This window comes from Phyllostomus discolor, chromosome 14 (genome assembly GCF_004126475.2).
Source record: "Phyllostomus discolor isolate MPI-MPIP mPhyDis1 chromosome 14, mPhyDis1.pri.v3, whole genome shotgun sequence".
NCBI lineage: Eukaryota > Metazoa > Chordata > Mammalia > Chiroptera > Phyllostomidae > Phyllostomus > Phyllostomus discolor.
The window spans coordinates 33,998,954-34,016,138 of record NC_040916.2 but is presented as its reverse complement, the minus strand read 5'-3'; the positions used below and the strand labels follow the sequence as shown (position 1 = coordinate 34,016,138).

General features: G+C 44.5%; 1 non-coding gene across 1 annotated transcript; it reads right to left on the bottom strand.

The window, feature by feature from the left end:
- Nucleotides 1–239: 239 nt before the first annotated feature.
- Nucleotides 240–345, bottom strand: LOC114489271. Its single transcript, XR_003683840.1, has one exon. It is a non-coding gene; the product is annotated as a U6 spliceosomal RNA (small nuclear RNA).
- Between the last annotated feature and the right edge of the window lie 16,840 nt (nt 346–17,185).

Below are 17,185 nucleotides of genomic sequence, written 5' to 3'. Positions count from 1 at the left end.
GAGATACATCGGTAGATGGCCTCTCACACGCACCCCAGCGGGGACTGAACCCGCAGTCAAGGCGTGTGCCCTGGCCGGGGCTCAAACCTGCAGCCTTTCCGTGTGCAGGACACGCTCCGACCAACCGAGCCACAGGCCAGGCTGCAGGTCAGGGTTCTGAAGTAGCTGACTTTGGGCCCTGCTGCCACGAGTAGACTTGCTTTGTTGATCTCATGTGTGAAGTCTCTTTACTTGATGCTAATACTAGGAAAGGTCTCACGTGTTTGCGTGTCCTCCATGTGCAGGGGACATGCTAATCTTACTCTGTGTCATCCCGATTTCAGTGTGTGTGCTGCTGAAGGCAGCGCTGGAGCTGGAGTTTTGAGGCTGACCGTATGGTCTGCTACGAGGCTAATTGGGTGTTCTTCTGAATTTCAAAGCCACGGGGGACTGGCCGTGTTCACCGGGGACTGGACGTCAGCACTCACATAGCAGCGTGAGTTTCCTTAGCAAAATCTGCAAGTTACTTGGATCCTTTCCCAGGTTACATAATGGCCGTGTTTCAGATGATCTTATATCCATTTCACTTGGTTCATAAAATTTCTAGTGCAGTCACAATTTATGCAGGGGAAACATTTTCATTTATCGAGGTCCTGTTCTCTTGATTGTTCCCATATATTTTTTATTTTCTCTCTCTCTCTCTAAATTCAAGCCAAATAACGAGAGAGCAATCGAGGACAAATTCAGAAGACAAACATTCATTTAACTAATCTGTTATATAGTGCTTTCAGACGCACAAATTTATATCCTAGTTCGTCTCCTTACCACAAAGTTCATCTCCTACCGCAAAGTCGGAGTTTAGTGGAAATTTTAAAATGTAATAGCACTTTAATGTAAAATATACAGCGATGTGTATAAATTAGAATTTTATTTCTCCATTTTACTCTCTGCACCACCTGCTTCATGATCTTTACCTCTTTTCTGTTTTAAGATCTTGCTTCTGAACTTAAAAAGCTGGCCATCTACCATGGCAGTCGGGACAAGTACATGCAGCCGTAAATAATAAAACAGAATTGTTTACACAGTGCCACAGCAGGGCTGCAGATGACCAAGTTGTTTGCAGACACACCTTACGATTCTCCTTACCGGCGGTCAGACACGTTGAACTCGGTTAAATCGGTATTTTCCTCTTAGGGGCTGGACACCACGTGCGTGGACTCGACGGCTCCCTCGGCTGCTCTCTCCACAGCGTGTGGCGTCCACAGACACGGACGCAGCTGCGCCTGTTTCCCTCTGTGCGTCTCTGATGCCCCCTCCCTCTCTGGTCCATGGTGCAGACCCCTGTCAAAAATAATCTTAGTCCCGTATCACCCTGCCCGACACCTCCCATGCTTCATACTTGTTAGTGCTTTATCGGTCACCATGGGATCAAAATACCAACTCGTGAAAGGGGTATGTTAAAATTCTTTCTCCTGTCCTCTGACTTTGCACATGAAGAGAAAAAGCCTCAGAGAGAGGGAGTGATTTCTCCACCCACGGCAACTTTAACACTTGGTGCCCTCGAGAGATCCGCTTGTTCAGCATTCATCAAACATTTATGCAGTGCCAGAGTGACTCAGCAGAGAACCGCACTTTTATCCCGATCTCCTCAGTGCCTCACGGTGGGCCTGGCCCTCCCGTGTGTGCGAGCGATGCTGACCGGATGGCTCTGTGGGCACGTGACCGAGGCGTGTTCAACCCTCTGGGAGTCCAAAAACGGTACCACTCTTGCATTACGTAACCCAGCGATAGTGGCTCCTCCCAAATCTCAGAACAGAAGACACTAAAGGTTGGGAGCTGGCTTGGCAAGGTATGCTCGATTCCAGATTCAAACCTGCATGTATGTGGCATTTATATGCCTTTCCACCTTCCGGGCTGGTTTGCAGAACTGAAGAGAAGGGAAGGGGGTCGTGCTCCGAGCCAGCCCTAGTGCAACCACTGCCCGTGGCGGACCCCGCGTCAGCCTGCAGAGATGCGTCTCCAGCAAACGTTGCAGGAGTTCATTCATACAGCACATGCTCACGAGTGTGTATGTTTGTGGGGGGACGATCCCCAGCCTGTGGGGCCCAGAGCTCTAGTTTCCTGGGCCGGTCCGCCTGGTTTGAAGCGTCAACTTCACAATTTACCGCTGATGTAACCTTGGCGTGCTATTCAGCTGCTCTGTGCCTCTGTCTCCTAATTGGTAAAATGTGGATAATTGTCGCACCTACCTCACTGGGCTTTTGTGAAAAGAAAACGAGTAAATGCTTATGAAGTGCTTAAATAGTATGATTCTGTATTGATAAGAATGATGTCTGTGATATGTATACATGACCATAATGCTCTCACTATGCAAGGGGTTCAGAGATCCCTTAAGAAATAGTCCCAGCGTCGTGAGATTTTAACCCGTTACCTTATTTTAGGTTGTCTTATGTATGATCTAAACATCTGTATGCAGACTCCATTTTCTTAAAAGATATAGATTTATTTATAAGTATTTATATTACTATTTATAGATTATATTCTTACCTATATTATGTATTTGGTAGAATATATACATTTTTGTAATATGCTAGATTTTATTCCTTTGGCTGCTTTATTGCTTTGAAGATCGTGGTGATTCATTCTTGAGCTCAGTCTTATTTTCACTCCTGAGTATCCCTGTGCAACCCTGAGAGAGACGCTCCAGGTATCAGAAATGGAAACCAAACAGTAGTTTCCAAATTAAGTCTCCGGTTTCTTAGAAACGCTGTTATTTTTCTTACAGACTCCTTGCTCTGTCAGGGTTCTTGCCCTTGGAATTAATCATAAGATCTCAAGCAGACATTTTATTATTCATTGTCTTGAAACACTTAATGGTGAATTTCCTGGCGATTTCTAGCAGCAATGTTTCCTCATCTGGGCTCTGTATTCTACAATTATATAATTTCTTTGCCAGCCTCTTCCCAGCGGAGTTAATGACCTCCCCTGCTTTCCAAGGGCTATAGCCTTCAGGGATGTAACTGCACAGGTACAGGTACATATATGTCTTGACATTCCCATGTTGATAAATGTATTCTCCTACTTTCTCTTGATCAGATCCAGAGAACTGTAATTTATCCATCTTGGATCACAGGCAATGGCATGATAACTATCACCATTCTGCCACAGTGTGGGCCTGGTGTGTTGCAATATTTAATAACTCTTCTGGCCCAACCACATTATGGAAGCACTACAAACAGACACTGGCCAAGGAGGTGGCAGTATGTGTGACATGGCTGTGGCAGCGACACTGACGGCCGTGCCCAGTGGCGGATGGGCCACTCCTAGAGCCTCTGAATGGCCCGCAGGTTCTCAGTCACCGCCCATCCGAGTCGTTGCTGGATTTCACTGGGAAGGCATGGAGTTTAAGCGTCTCTACAACCTGATCAACACCTCAACTCTGTGTTACAATAGCGGGTTTCTTAAGGAAATTTAGGCTCAGTGTAAACTCTATCCTTTCAATGCCTCTGAATAGTAACAGTCAATACAGCAAAGACAAATCTAATAGGGCAGGTGTCGTTTTAAACACTTGCTCAAAGTGGGGAGTCTGATGCCACACCTTACATTTTATGAAAAAGACCCTGTGTTGTCTGGATGGAAGGAGCATAAGGCACTACCTGGTCAAAGGCAGCAGCGCTTGGGAGAGCACCTTTGCACGGGGTATAAACACTCTGCAGGCTGGCGGACTCTGGTGCTGAATATGCCCCCCTCCTGTCCCATGTGACTAATGTACGCGTGATGTTTGTTCTTACCCTGCAAACGTTATGACCCCAGGACTGACTTACTGTTTGTAAACCATTTTCTATGTAAACATTTTTCTTATTTCACAAAAATTATTTTATAAGTATGTCCTTGTAAGCATTTGCTACTTTATTTAACAAATATTTACTGAGCACCTACTATGGGCCAGGTACTGGACTTCCGTCCGAAGTCTTTGCCCTTCGGTAGCTTATGATGTTGTGACGCAAACACACAGCAACGTCACAGGCGGGAAGTGTTAGGAGCGACTCATTGTGCGGGGCGATGGCAGTATGTGGGGCAGCCAATCATAATGTCTGGGAGGGGAGACTATAAAGACTTTGTGAAGGAAATGGCAAAAAGCTAAGATGCAATAGACGAGGAGGGAGTCCAGTGTGCGCTCTGGCTCTCAGCTCCGGGGCCAGGGGTGGATAGCCGGTGCCTGGAAATGAACCTCGGGCTTGCTTGTTTGCCTGCTTAGTTCTCCAGCCGCAGTCTGCTTCCTGGTGTTACTGGTCCAAGGTCCGTGTGCCCGAGGCTTCCAAAAGTCAGAACTCACAATGTCAGAGTTTGGAATAAAGGATGATTTATTGACGGAGAAGGCACCAGTGGGGAAGATGGTGGATCTAGGCCTTAAATCCATCAGAAGGAAATACAGAGTTCAGGTCTTGTAGGTCAAGGGGAGGGGGAATTGGGGGCGGGGGCTGCCTTTGAAACGCTCAGGCCACGGGCAGAGTCCCAATACTGATTAGTGTGCGCACGTGCAGGACCAGGCAGGAGCCGGCAGCCCAAAGGCTATGAGAACAACATGAGTCATAGAGACTAGCACTTTCCCTCCAGTACACCCGCACACCTGCAGTGATGCCTAGGAGGAAAGGGGACTGAGGAGGATGCAGGCAGGGGGACACAGCACACATGAAGGCCCAAAGGCCAAAACCTCCCCATTGTCCTGGGGAGAACGTTCAATTTCGATGTGGCTGAAGACTGGTGTTGGGCGTGGACTGTGTTGGAGAAGTAGAAACCAGATCACAGAATACCCAGTAAACCACCTCGTTACTATGCGCACTACAGGAGATACATTTGAAATATTTGGGGGGGGGGTCAAGAACATCATAATTTTGTGTGTGCGAAAAATACTAACTCGTGTAATGGAGGGTGAATTTCCTGTAGCTTTCCTAGGCACGTGGCTCCATTTTTCCCCTGGCACGACCTCTCTCACCTCTCGGGATGACAGGCTGTTGCCCTTCGAACCCTGTCTCTCTTGCTTCTTATGAGAGTTTCCCTGGTGGCATTTGTTTAGCTTTCTGAATATAACAATCATTGTTAAATTCTAATTGTCTCTTTGTGCTTCAGAGGCTGCCCTTCTGTCGCCTGCTGCCAGGAGCAACGCACTGTTTCTGCATAAACCGTGCGCTGCTGGCCCTGCTCCCCCGCCTTCCCCATGCAGATGGCAAACAGTGACGGGGCTACTTAATTTTCTCATTGTCATGGCAGAGTCTGGAGCCAGAGCTGCCTGCACAGAGAAAGCTGTGCCTGGAAAAATGTTCTTTTCTGTAATTTATTGTAGGCATTCCCAGAAAGTCAGAAGCTGTTTACTACATGAATGGAGCATCATAGACTAGGGCAGATTGTCTGGGGAGGGAGGGTAATTTCTCTTCCTTCTGATCTGACTAGGAGGCATTCCAGCCAGAGCCTCTACCATGCATGGGACCAATTACCCTTTGATTTCTAATTTCCATTCTCCAGCGATTAACCTACAGCTGAACAGTTCTTTCTATTAATGGAAGGGAGCAACATCCTATTGTTCAGGAAAAACTGTTTCCCTGCATTTGCCTTTCACTTAGGGGTTTCCTGCCCTTGATTCCAATATTTTGGAGGTAATTTTGTTTTGTTTGTATGTGTTATTGGAGTTATTTTTGTCTGTTGTGCTGGGTATTGGAATTTCTCATTATTCTTATTTGTTCTTATTTATTTTGTTGGTAAGTCACAGTATTTCCCGATTTTAATATTTTTGTGATGGTTTACACATTTTTTGCGATTTCATTCAGTGGTATAGAGATCGCATGGCCTCATTAGCATCCTCCCTTGCCCCCACACACAATCTTAGTGAGGCTCGAAGGCACAATGAAGACGACACTCCCACGCCCCTCTAGTAGTTAAGGGTGGACGTGAGTCTATCCTTGGGCCAGTAGAGGGATCTTGGAAATCATGGGCCATTTCTGCATGCCCATTGCCCATTCTTTGTTAATCTCTCCATCTTATTGTTGAAATGTAACGACTCCTTAGATATTAAGATTTTAAGGGATGGGGGAGTGGCAGATTTCAGGACTACATTTTTCTAGAATAAGCTTCTAGTATGTTTAATTGTGCTTACACATGGCTACCTAGATAATTCAGGATATGCTTATGTTCAGGTCAGATGATTAACAACCTTAAGCCCATCTGAAACCTTAATTTCTCACCCCTGCCACATGCAGGGGTAAATGGTGGCCCCCCCACATAGGTCCAGCTGGGACCTGTGAATGGGACTTAATCTGGAAAAGGGACCTTTGCAGGTATAACTAAGTGAAGGATCTTGAGGTGGGATCATTCTGGATTAGAATAAGACCTAGTTCCATGGCAAGTATTGTAGAGAGACGAAAAAGGGAGAAGATGCAGGAGAAGCCCATGTGCAGAGAGAGAAAACCCTCCCAGAGACAGGAAGCCTGGAGCCACGCAGGCTGGAGCTAAGAAGCACACAGAACCGTGAGGAACTGCAGGAGGCGAGGGAAGATTCTCGCCTAGGTCCTTCAGCGCGCGGTCCCCTAGTAACACCATGACTTCGGACTTCCAGCCTCCAGACTTTGGGACAGCAAGTTTCCGTTGTTCTAAATACCAGGTTTGTGGTGATTTGTTATATAACAGCCCTAGGAGATGCACCATATAAAGCAGCACATTCCCAGGTTCTGGGAATTAGGACATGGCATTTATGAAAGCCATTATTTTGGCTACCACGTTATATAACCCTATTAAGAATCAGTGGCTATACAAAGTAATGCCATCCTGCAGAATTAACTTTTAATTTTAGAGGCCCAACGTACACCTCGAGCAACTGCTGTGAAATACAGATTGGCTGCTTTAAACCAGAGAGAACAACGGTAAGGTAATACCACCTGACTTTATTAACGTTAATGATAAATTGTGTGGATGAGAATATCCAAATACTATCTCTTTCATTATGTATTGCTCTACAACAAACTTCTCCGTGACATAATGGCTTAACACAATAATTCTTTCACTTCCTCATTGTTCTGTGGGTCCGGAATATGGGCAGCACGTGGCTGGGATCCTTCAATGGGCTGCGTTCATTTAGTGGCTTCGCTGGGCTCAAAACTGTCAAACTTCACCCACAGCCTCAAGGACAGCAGAAGCGCGACACCCAGCATTTCTCTCTCACATTCTGTAAGTCGGTGACAGTCCCAGGGCCAGCCCAGTGTCCAGGGAAGCAGCATCTCAGATGAGGCTTAGGTGAGTGGCTGCGACCATATTCACCCATCACACACAGGGGACACTGCACAGGAACTCCACACTCACCAGGGCACTCACTACCCTGAGTGCACCCACATTTCTAATTATTTCTAACAGTGGGTACCACAAATTATGCAGCCAGTTCTGAACACAGGTACTAACCAGAAGGTAAAATAAAAAAGTATTAAACTTATTCTTCAGGTGATAAAAAGGATTTATAGATGTTGAGTAATTTGTGTAGATTTCTATATATAGCAAGGGGTGGGGTCTCTAAGTCCAGATCTTGTATTCTTTCTACTAATCTTTTCTACTTGACCTGCATTCTTTTTCAAGTGTAAAATAAAAAAAAAATCAAAATTTGACTATGTGCCTGTTACTTGCCAAGCGAAGAGCTTTAAAGCCTTTTAGGAATAATTAATCACATTATTCTTTACCACTGTTTTGTCACAAGGAGGAAACCCTCTCTTCAGAAGCCATAGCAGTCTCCCCAGAAGGACCCGGGTTGGCTCACTCTGGTCACGTGCCCATCACTGTACTGAACTAGGTTACCCATGGAGTAGAGCATTCCAACTGACCCGGCTAGAGTCTCTGAAACAGCCCCTAAACTGGAAGTCGCGTTAAGTACCACTCAGATCTTACTGTTACCAAACAAAGGGGGGGGGGGGTCTGGGATGATATACTATTACCCAAAAGGAACCCCCAAGGTTTGTTATGTCCACCACCAAAGGAAAGACATCTCTCAATGCCAGAGATTGGTGAAAAGGAAAGGAAATGTTTATTTAATGCTATACAGACTTAAAGTAGTGACCAAATGTCCTAATCAAAATCCCAAAGTCCCTTAAAACACCCACAAACACACACAGTCCTTCTTTCCCCCCTTTGCCCAGTCTGGGGTACCGTATCTCAGGAAAGGAAATAGAAGTCTGTGGCTCAGGCAGCCCCCAGTTCTTCCCAGTAATCCGTCTTGGCTGGTAGGTCTCCCTCTGTTCCTGGCACCATCAGCTGTGTCCCCAGGATCTCTAGCTAAAGCCGGGTGGTGGTTCCCCCTTCTAAAGCTGTGGGGATCCCCACTCTGGCAAAGACGCAAGGTTCTCTCTCCACCACTGCAACTGCGTGGTCCTCTCTCCCCCAGGGCCACGGGAGTCCCCACTCAGCCAAAACCGTGTGGTTCTATCTACAAAGCTGCCATGTCTGGGTTTAAATCCCCGTTCCAATCTTCCTTTGCAGCCCCATTTCCGACTCCTCCCACACTCAGCCTCACATGCCAGAACTCACATCCTTCCAGCTTTACTGGGCTGCCATCATGAGTCTGGGCAGGTGTGGCCCCATGTTATGGAGCCAATCACCTCCAAGTTCCCACGGGGGCGCTGTAACTCGGGGGACCTGCCCCCCAATTACATCTTGGTGGGGAAGTTACTTCCATTCCCCTGGCTCAGGGCATGGCCACAGCTATTTAACATATCTATGCAACCAGCCAAAGGCTATAGGTATGTTAAATGACCATGCCATGGATTAGCTGCAAGGCTGTTGTACAAAACGGCCCTGCATGTTCTTGCTCTGTGTGTCCCTTCCCCCAACTCACACCTGTGGGGGAAGGGGTGAAGACACCTTAAAATCTCCTGGACACCTTGAGTTCTAGACCCCATTTCAAATGCCCATTTGGGCTCCCCCCTCTTGGCTGCACCCTGTAACATTATGAACTAAAGTGGAAGAGGACTAGTCCCTGAAAACCATGGTTGACAGGCAAACACAGCATTCCTGTTAACGCTAAGTAGTTGAGCTGCGATATTAAACCATCATATTCATATTATAAGACCCATGATCTTTTTCAAAGCACAGTGTTCATTTCTGGGCTAACTCTGTGTTATTACTACTATCTCAGGGCTCAATTCATTCTCAGTGACACTATAGGCAGTGACCTCCTGGTGTTAGAAAAACATCTATGTACATATTCATTACTTAAATGCGCCGTCTCATCAGGCATTTAGAGAAGCAGCTATTGTTAGTAAATGGGCTGTCCTAGTATCTTATGAGTTTATGTGATTCGAGGCTAGCCATTTGTAGATTGTATATATGATGGTATTGTTACATGGACAGTCTATGATTGTGGCCACAAGGCACAGGTTATTGCAAAGTGATTGCAGGAAAATTAACTGCTATCATTCCTGCCCTGCTTTTGCCAGCCTGTATCCTAGATAATTTTTGCAATAATTCATTGCAGTTCTGTTATTCTGCATTGCATATGGAAGCTAGAAGCCTTCTTTCATCCTAAAATATTTTGGTTCAAAGTCGACCTGTGGGTTTTTCTTTCTACAGTGTAATCTTATTTCTTGCCATTTTTCGTGAAATATATAACCTATATAGTCATTTCCTGGGTAGAGATAGATAGATACAGACTGTAGGCGTTTAAAATGAAGCCTTACTTTTTAAATATGATCCACTTGCACTGGAAATAAGCAACAAAAATATGTTGATAAAATATCAAGAACAAAGTTATTTTAAATTGAATTTGAAGCATAAGCAGTAAATGCATTTTTAGATCCATCACAGCTGAACTAGTCCTGAGTCGGCCATGGTGAACTTCTGAGAAATTATGCTTTTCAGTCTTTCTTATCAGGGAGACAAGTCTTGGCTACCCTTTCCACGTATATCGTTCCACAAAGAGGAAAATCACTATCTTGTAGATTAAATAAATTTTGAAGATTAAATAATTTTTTTCATCTTGTAATGGAGTTTACTGCCTGTGAATCTAATATACTTGCTTATCTCACTTTCCTGATTTTATTTAAATAGAGAAATGCAATGAGCTTTAAAAAAAACAAACAAACAAATGAAGAAAAATTCTCCAAGCCATCCTTCCACGTGGGTTGGGCAATGGGATGGAACTGAAATTTCTGAAAGAGCTCTTTAAAGGGGTTTTTCTCCTCTAGGAAGGACCCCTGTGGGCTCTCTGTACCTTGTAGTGGCCGGAGAGCCAGTTGGCATCTCGTGTCCTTGCGGGCGGAAACAAGGGTGAACCAATAGATGGAAAGAGAGAAGACTTCCGGTCCCTCCAGCGACCATGCAATCGCTGCCCCAGCCACAGACTGGCTACCTCTGTGACCTCCTGCATGAGACAATAAACCAACTTATTTAAGGAACTGAAGGCTTTGCCTGTTTACTGCCTTATTCCTTGTTGAATGCAATACCCACGTGATAAATTTGTTCCCTTTGTGTAGCTGAGATCCTGTTTCCTTTTTTCAATATTCAAATCACTTCTCCCCACTAACATCAATAGAATTAATTACTGGGCTTCAGTTCTACTCAGATTTGCATCATCTTCTTGGATATAGTTTATGTAAATAGATCAGAGAATGTAAATTGCTTATCCAATGGATTCCACGACACTAGTTAATTGATGTTTCTAGTAATATAGTTTTAGGAGCAGACAGTTGTTTCACATATCCCTGTGGGTTAAATAAAGCATGTTTTAAAAATCCATGTGTTCAGGAATCATACAGAAAATCTAAGTTCTAGTTGCCGGGGATAAAGGAGAAAGCGACAGGCAGACCCAGACACGCAGGTGAGACAATAACGCCAGCCCGCCGACAATCGCTCTGCCCCCTAAAGCGGTCAGAGCCTCCATGGTGCTCACCCACGGCGCTTCAAAAGATTTTTGATCCTTAAAGAATCTGTTAATACTTTAAAGTTTCAATCTTAAGATCTATAAAGACTTTTCCACTTCTGAGTCTGATGTGTGACAGCTGTACTGAAGCAAGAAAACCCCGACACTATCCACACCAGCAGTGCACCCCAGGAATTTTGGGGAAACTGTCACTGCGGTGAAAAGAAATAAAGGAGATATTCGAAAAAAACCCTAGATAAAGATAGAATTCGACGAAGGAAAAGAAATGGCCCGAAGAAGGCACTTTGCGAGCTCCTATGGAAAGAGATGTCATTCTGTTTCCTGTCTTAAATATTTCAGTGGTCGCCCCCTCACAGTCTTGCCTAACTCAGGGTATAAGTTTAATATCATGTTCCTCATACAAGAGGTTCTTGATATCTTTCAATCACAATGCATTTTAATTTTTTTCCCTTGTCTATCTTGTTGCATTTTGGTGTTGCCTTTTTTCTGAACCTATGTCATTTTTTTATCCTCACCTGAGGGCAATTTTTCATTGCTTTTAGAGAGAGAGGAAGGGAGAGAGGGAGGGAGGGAGAAAGAGAGAGAGAGAGAAACATTGATTGGTTGCCTTGTCATACACATCCCAAGCGTGGATCAATACCACAACCTGGGTATGTGCCCTAACTTGGAATCGAACCCACAACCTCTTGGTTTATGGGAAGACACTGCAACCAGCAGAGCTGCACCAGCCAGGGCTGAACCTATATCGTTTTAACTTACATCATTGTTGTCTGTGGTTTTTCTTTTCTTTTCTATTGAGTTTTATGTTTTCAGAACCCACCTACATTTTCTTTTTTTGTAATCCTCACTATTCAGGGTTTTTCCATTGTAGCTGCTCAATTAATGTCTGAACACGTCCATGAATGGCTAAAAACACCCTGGACTGTAATTGCACCCGAGAGGAAATGACTCTCACAGCACGTGAGGCTGAGAGGTATCAAGCTCACAGACTCAAGCCCTCAAGCTAGTGTTTGTGGCTCCGGCTCTGATTTCTCTTTGCAGTGGGGCCTCGATGCCCTGAGGGACATGAGTAGTGAACAGTCATCGTTTTTGTCTGATCCTTCTTCTTTAAGCCTGTGAAGATATTTCTTTAAAATGAATATTCCTCAGAATACCCACCCCCAATTCTGATTGAACTATTACGAAGTTCAAATCCTGGGATCTTTCACCACTTGGCTTATTTCACTTAGCATAATGCTTTCCAGTTCCATCCATGCTGTGGTAAAAGGTAGGAGCTCCTTCTTTCTTTCTGCTGCATAGAATTCCATTGTGTAAATGTACCACAGTTTTTTGATCCACTCATTTACTGATGGGCACCTAGGTTCCTTCCAACACTTGGCTATTGTAAAGTGTGCTGCTATGAACATTGGGGTGCATAGGTTCTTTTGTATTGGTATTTCAGGGTTCTTAGGATATAGTCCCAGCAGTGGGATTGCTGGGTCAAAAGGCAGATCCATTTTTAGTTTTCTGAGGAAATTCCATACTGTTTTTCATAGTGGTTGTAGCAGTCTGCAATCCTGCCAACAGTGCACTAGGGTTACCTTTTATCCACAACCTCTCCAACACTTGTTTGTGCTTTGTTTATGATGGCCATTCTGACTGGTGTAAAGTGGTATCTCACTGTGGTTTTAATTTGGATCTCTCCGATAGCTAGAGATACTGACCATCTTTTCATGCATCTCTGGATCCTCTGTATGTCCTCCTTGGAGAAGTGTCTGTTCAAGTCCCTTGCCCATTTTTTAATTGGGTTGCTTGTCTTCTTAGAGTGGAGTCATGTAAGTTTTTTGTATATTTTGGAGATTAAACCCTTGTCTGAGGTATCATTGGCAAATATGTTTTCCCATACCATATGATCTCACCTTTAACAGGAACTAATCAACAAAACAAAGAAACAGGCAAAATATAACCAAAGACACTGAAATAGAGAACAGACTGACAGTGTTCAGAGAGGAGAGGGGAGGGAATTTCAGGGGAAAGGGGAAGGGTTTATAGGAACAAGTATAAAGGACACATGGACAAAAACTAGGAGTGGGTAGAAATGGGAGGGAGGTGGGGAGGGCTGGGTGGGTGGGCTGGGATAGGAGTAAAAGATAGGAAATTATACTTGAACAATAATTAAAATAAAGTTAAAAAAACCCTGGGATCTGAACTTTTAAAAACACCTTAAGCAATGTTGATTTAGATGGCCCAGACGTTCTGTCGGGGGGGCAGGGAGAGGGAGACAGTGCTTTCAAATGGATGTTCAGTCCTGACCAAATCCCAGAATGCCTTTACATCACCTAAGAAAACAGGGGAAATACGGAGGAAGGACGTACCTGGGCAAAGCTCCAACTGTAATGGTAGAGGAGTCCCTTGACAAGAACTAAACCGGAAGTGATAATTTCGCACTGCCAATCCAGCCGGAAGTGGGTTCCACCTGTGAACGAGGGCGCGCATCTCTGCGTCTCCAGCTCTCTTGGCAGCTTAGCGCTGCCGCCAGCGAAGGGTTGCACAAACTGAAGGGCGAGTCTAACTTTCAGTGCCCCTCCCCCAAAAAGCTCTTTCAGAATATTTCTCCCTGTTATTACAGGCAAAGTAGATGACTCTGTGGGTTCCTACTAGAAAACATGCATAGAATCATCATTACTGGTTACATTGTCTGGTTTCATTTTCGACAGTGTCTCATATCACACAACTCAGCCTCTCTGGGTAGAACCTAAGTAAGAAGCTTCCCTGCATGTTGGTGCTTCACGCTTTTGTGAATATGCAGAGTGGTACCAGTGAGGAGACACGAATACACTGTCAATGTTTGTCTTTAACTACTGAATAATTGGCAAACATTGGTTTTGTTTCATGAACAATTTTGAATTTGAATTAACAACATACTAAATCTTAGTAAGACTCTACAACTCAACCGGTGGGCACGGGTAATAAACACAATATCAGTAAATGCACTGTTTATCATTTCTTTCAATAATTCCAAAAAACTGGGTTTTTTTCATAGCTTTTGCATGTATAATTTTAACAACTATTCCTTGACCTTTTTATACTTTTTACTTCAGAAAAATTGAGCACAAACATTTTAGTATGTATCATATAAAGCAATAAATCAATAAGGTAAACACTAGTCTAGTCTTTTAAAATTCTAAGAAATCTGAAATACAGTCTTTAATCTGGCAGTAATTTTTCTTTGACAGATGTGAATGTAAATTTGAAAAAAAAAACCCTAAATTTTAATTGGTCAAGTGTCTCTTAGACTAAAACATTCCATCTGCATCTAAAATATGCAAATTTTAAAATTTTGAGTCAATTGCTAATTGGAATTATTAGAAAGATCTTGTATAAAGTGAATAATTATTTGGTGACTTAATTGCAAACTTTCACTTTGTGTAAAATATATATTTTTATTTCACTCAATTTTAAACAAATTTCCATAACTAAAATAATAATTTACTTTTGCCATCTCTCTACATACTCATAATAACCTCTTTTCCTTTCAATGGGTTCTGAAGATCAACCATTTAAAAAAAATTAAATAACTGGGCCAGCACATAGGGAAGTTGTTGCTGGAGACACCTGGCCCACTGTTACAAAGAGGTCTCATAATTCAGATTATCTATCTTAGCCTATAGTCCACCCTATCTAAGCTTTCTTATTACCTAAGATTACGTAGCCCACCATCTGCCTCTCAGTGTAAGAAACTCAATCACCATGGTCCGTCTGAAACAGACCCATATTAGGTATCCCCAAGGGACTGATGATACATTAAAGTAAAATTCTTATGCATGTCTGTGTAGTCTTAAATGAATTTGTCACACGGGTAAAAATTCTGATTTCATTCAGTGTGGAAATGTAATTGATAATAAGAAGGTCTTTTTTGGTGAGGATATAGCAGAATAAAGTAAATTAAATAAAGCAACCTTATGAATGATTTCGCTTCGGATTGATCTAATCAACCAAATTGCACACACTCCACATCCCGCATCTCTGTCAGTGTGTCCAGGATTCAGAAAGTCACACCTCTCGCCGGAACCCTAGTTCATGCTCTCCATCAGCCTCGGTTCCCTTCCCGTCAGGACGTGGGGCAGAACTTTGGACTTCATTCATTCACTTTCCCTCTTCTATGGGTCTAAGGTGGATCAGCTTATTCCATACCCCAGCCTTTTCTTTTCTCCTTTCTCTCCCCCCCCTCCCATTAGTTATGTAAATTCAACAAGGACAGCCGATTCTCAGGCACCGGGGGAGTCAGGTTCCTTGGGATGCCTTTCTTGGGCATTCATGTCTTAGATCCAACTTTCAGAGGACGTTCTTACATCCACACGTCCAATTTTTGGAGAGAAGCCTTGCTGTGATTCCCCAAGGACTGACAAGAGGCCCCCAGAGGAGAATGTAACAGGAAATCTGACGTTTCACAAATGCTGAGTCTACAGAATGAGTGCGCGGGATCTGAGAAGTGTTGGAAGCCGTCTGTCAACTTGACCTGTTGTCTTGACCGGCAAATAAGCCTCTTTTACCTGTAAGATGTTTTCAGACTGAGATGCCTTTTGAGTAGTCAGTCCCAGGATTTGGGTTGCAGATACGTGCATGTGGACAGATGGTCAGAAACCGTCTCCCAGGATTTTTATGTAGATTTAAAGAAAACTAACACAAAACAAAACAGATTTTGTTCTGAAGTGTTTCCATGTTCTCTTTTGTTTTTCTTTTTGAGGATCATTTATAGTAGAAGCATAGGCCTGATGAAAATCAGTCTTCAGGAGGAGTGGAAGCACGCCAGATTTTCATCCACTGAATTTACAGCCTTTTAATAACAACAAATCCTTAAGACCAGCCTCGTTTTTATGCTACCTCTCTGTCCCACTACACCTGGTACCTTTAATAAGTGGTTATCATACTTGGAAAATAGAGTCATTTTTAAAACAAAAAAAATGTACGGTGTGATATTTCATTAAAGAACATGTATTAGATGCATCATGTATTGGGTTGCAAAGAACCACGAATGCTGTCTCCACATTCCTTTTTATGAAAGGATATTATGCTGGCGAAGTTCAACACCTCGGCTTCCTGGCCCATCAATTCTCAGGCTGTTTCCCACAGTGTCAGGGTTCCGTCTCCGAGGTGTTTTACTGCAGCGGGCAGGACATCTCGCTAGTGCACTGCCCCGCTGAAGCCGCCCAGACTTTAATTCTGCAGCAGTCCTGTCCCATTACCATCTTTCAGCAGGCCTGTCACCGGGCCCCGGCGAAGGGAAGAGGGGCAGGCGAGGAGCATTGATGAAGGCAGGTGCATCCCGGTGATTTCCCAGGAGAAGACAAACACCAATCTGCCAGAGGACCGCGGCCGCCGGCAGGTGAAATCAGGACACTGCCTCATTTCCAGCGGATCAGGGAGGTTTCAGTTCTGCTTCCTCAGCTCCAAGGAGAGCATGCTGACAGCCCCGACCTTTCAGCAGTGGGACCGGGAATCCGGGGTTATTCTAGGACGACCTCGCCGCGGATCCCGGCGCCTCACGGCGGCTGAGCCTTCAGGACGTGGCCTCCTCGTTCCGGGAACGTGGGAATCTGTTTGTGTCTGTTGTGACTTCGGGGAATAAAGGTAATATGTAGCTCGCAGTATTTGTTAGCTGTTTTTCTTTTTCCTTTTTCATTACATGGAGATGGTGAGTCTTACTTCAGAAGAAAGGTCCTCCTAGCTTCCCGGTGTTCGCTGGCCCATTTTACAGGAGGTAAGAATGCATAAATATCATCTATAACCTCAAGGGGCAAATGGGCTCTTTCTGGTTTGTGCAAATCAGCGAGGGAGGCTCGTCCCCCTCCAGCCGGCTCCTTGTCCTGCGGTTCCCCGTGCACACCTGCACCTACCCCGTGTGTCCACACCCGCACCATTCTAACCAAGCTGCTCCTGGCCTGGACCGTCTCCTCCAGCTGGGCATGCTCTGTGGGACCGCATGGCCAGTTCCCGAAGCCGTTCTTCAAATGCCGACATCGGGACGGTCAGCTGCCTCTCCGCTGCCCTCGCAGCACCCATGATATCAGGTCACCCCAGCACCTGGTACTCACGCGGAAGACTAGTTGTGCATTCCACACGAGGTGGAAAGGACTCGATTGTCTTCTCATCCCCGATGCATTAGCATGCCTGCTGAAATGCAGTGTGTTTTTGCGAATTACTTGAATAAATGCAATCACAGTGCTTTAATATTTAGTGTCTCTTAAAGCAGAGAATACATTTGTAACTTTTCTCCCTTAATTTTTAAAGTGGGCCTCATTTCACAGTTTTAATGGT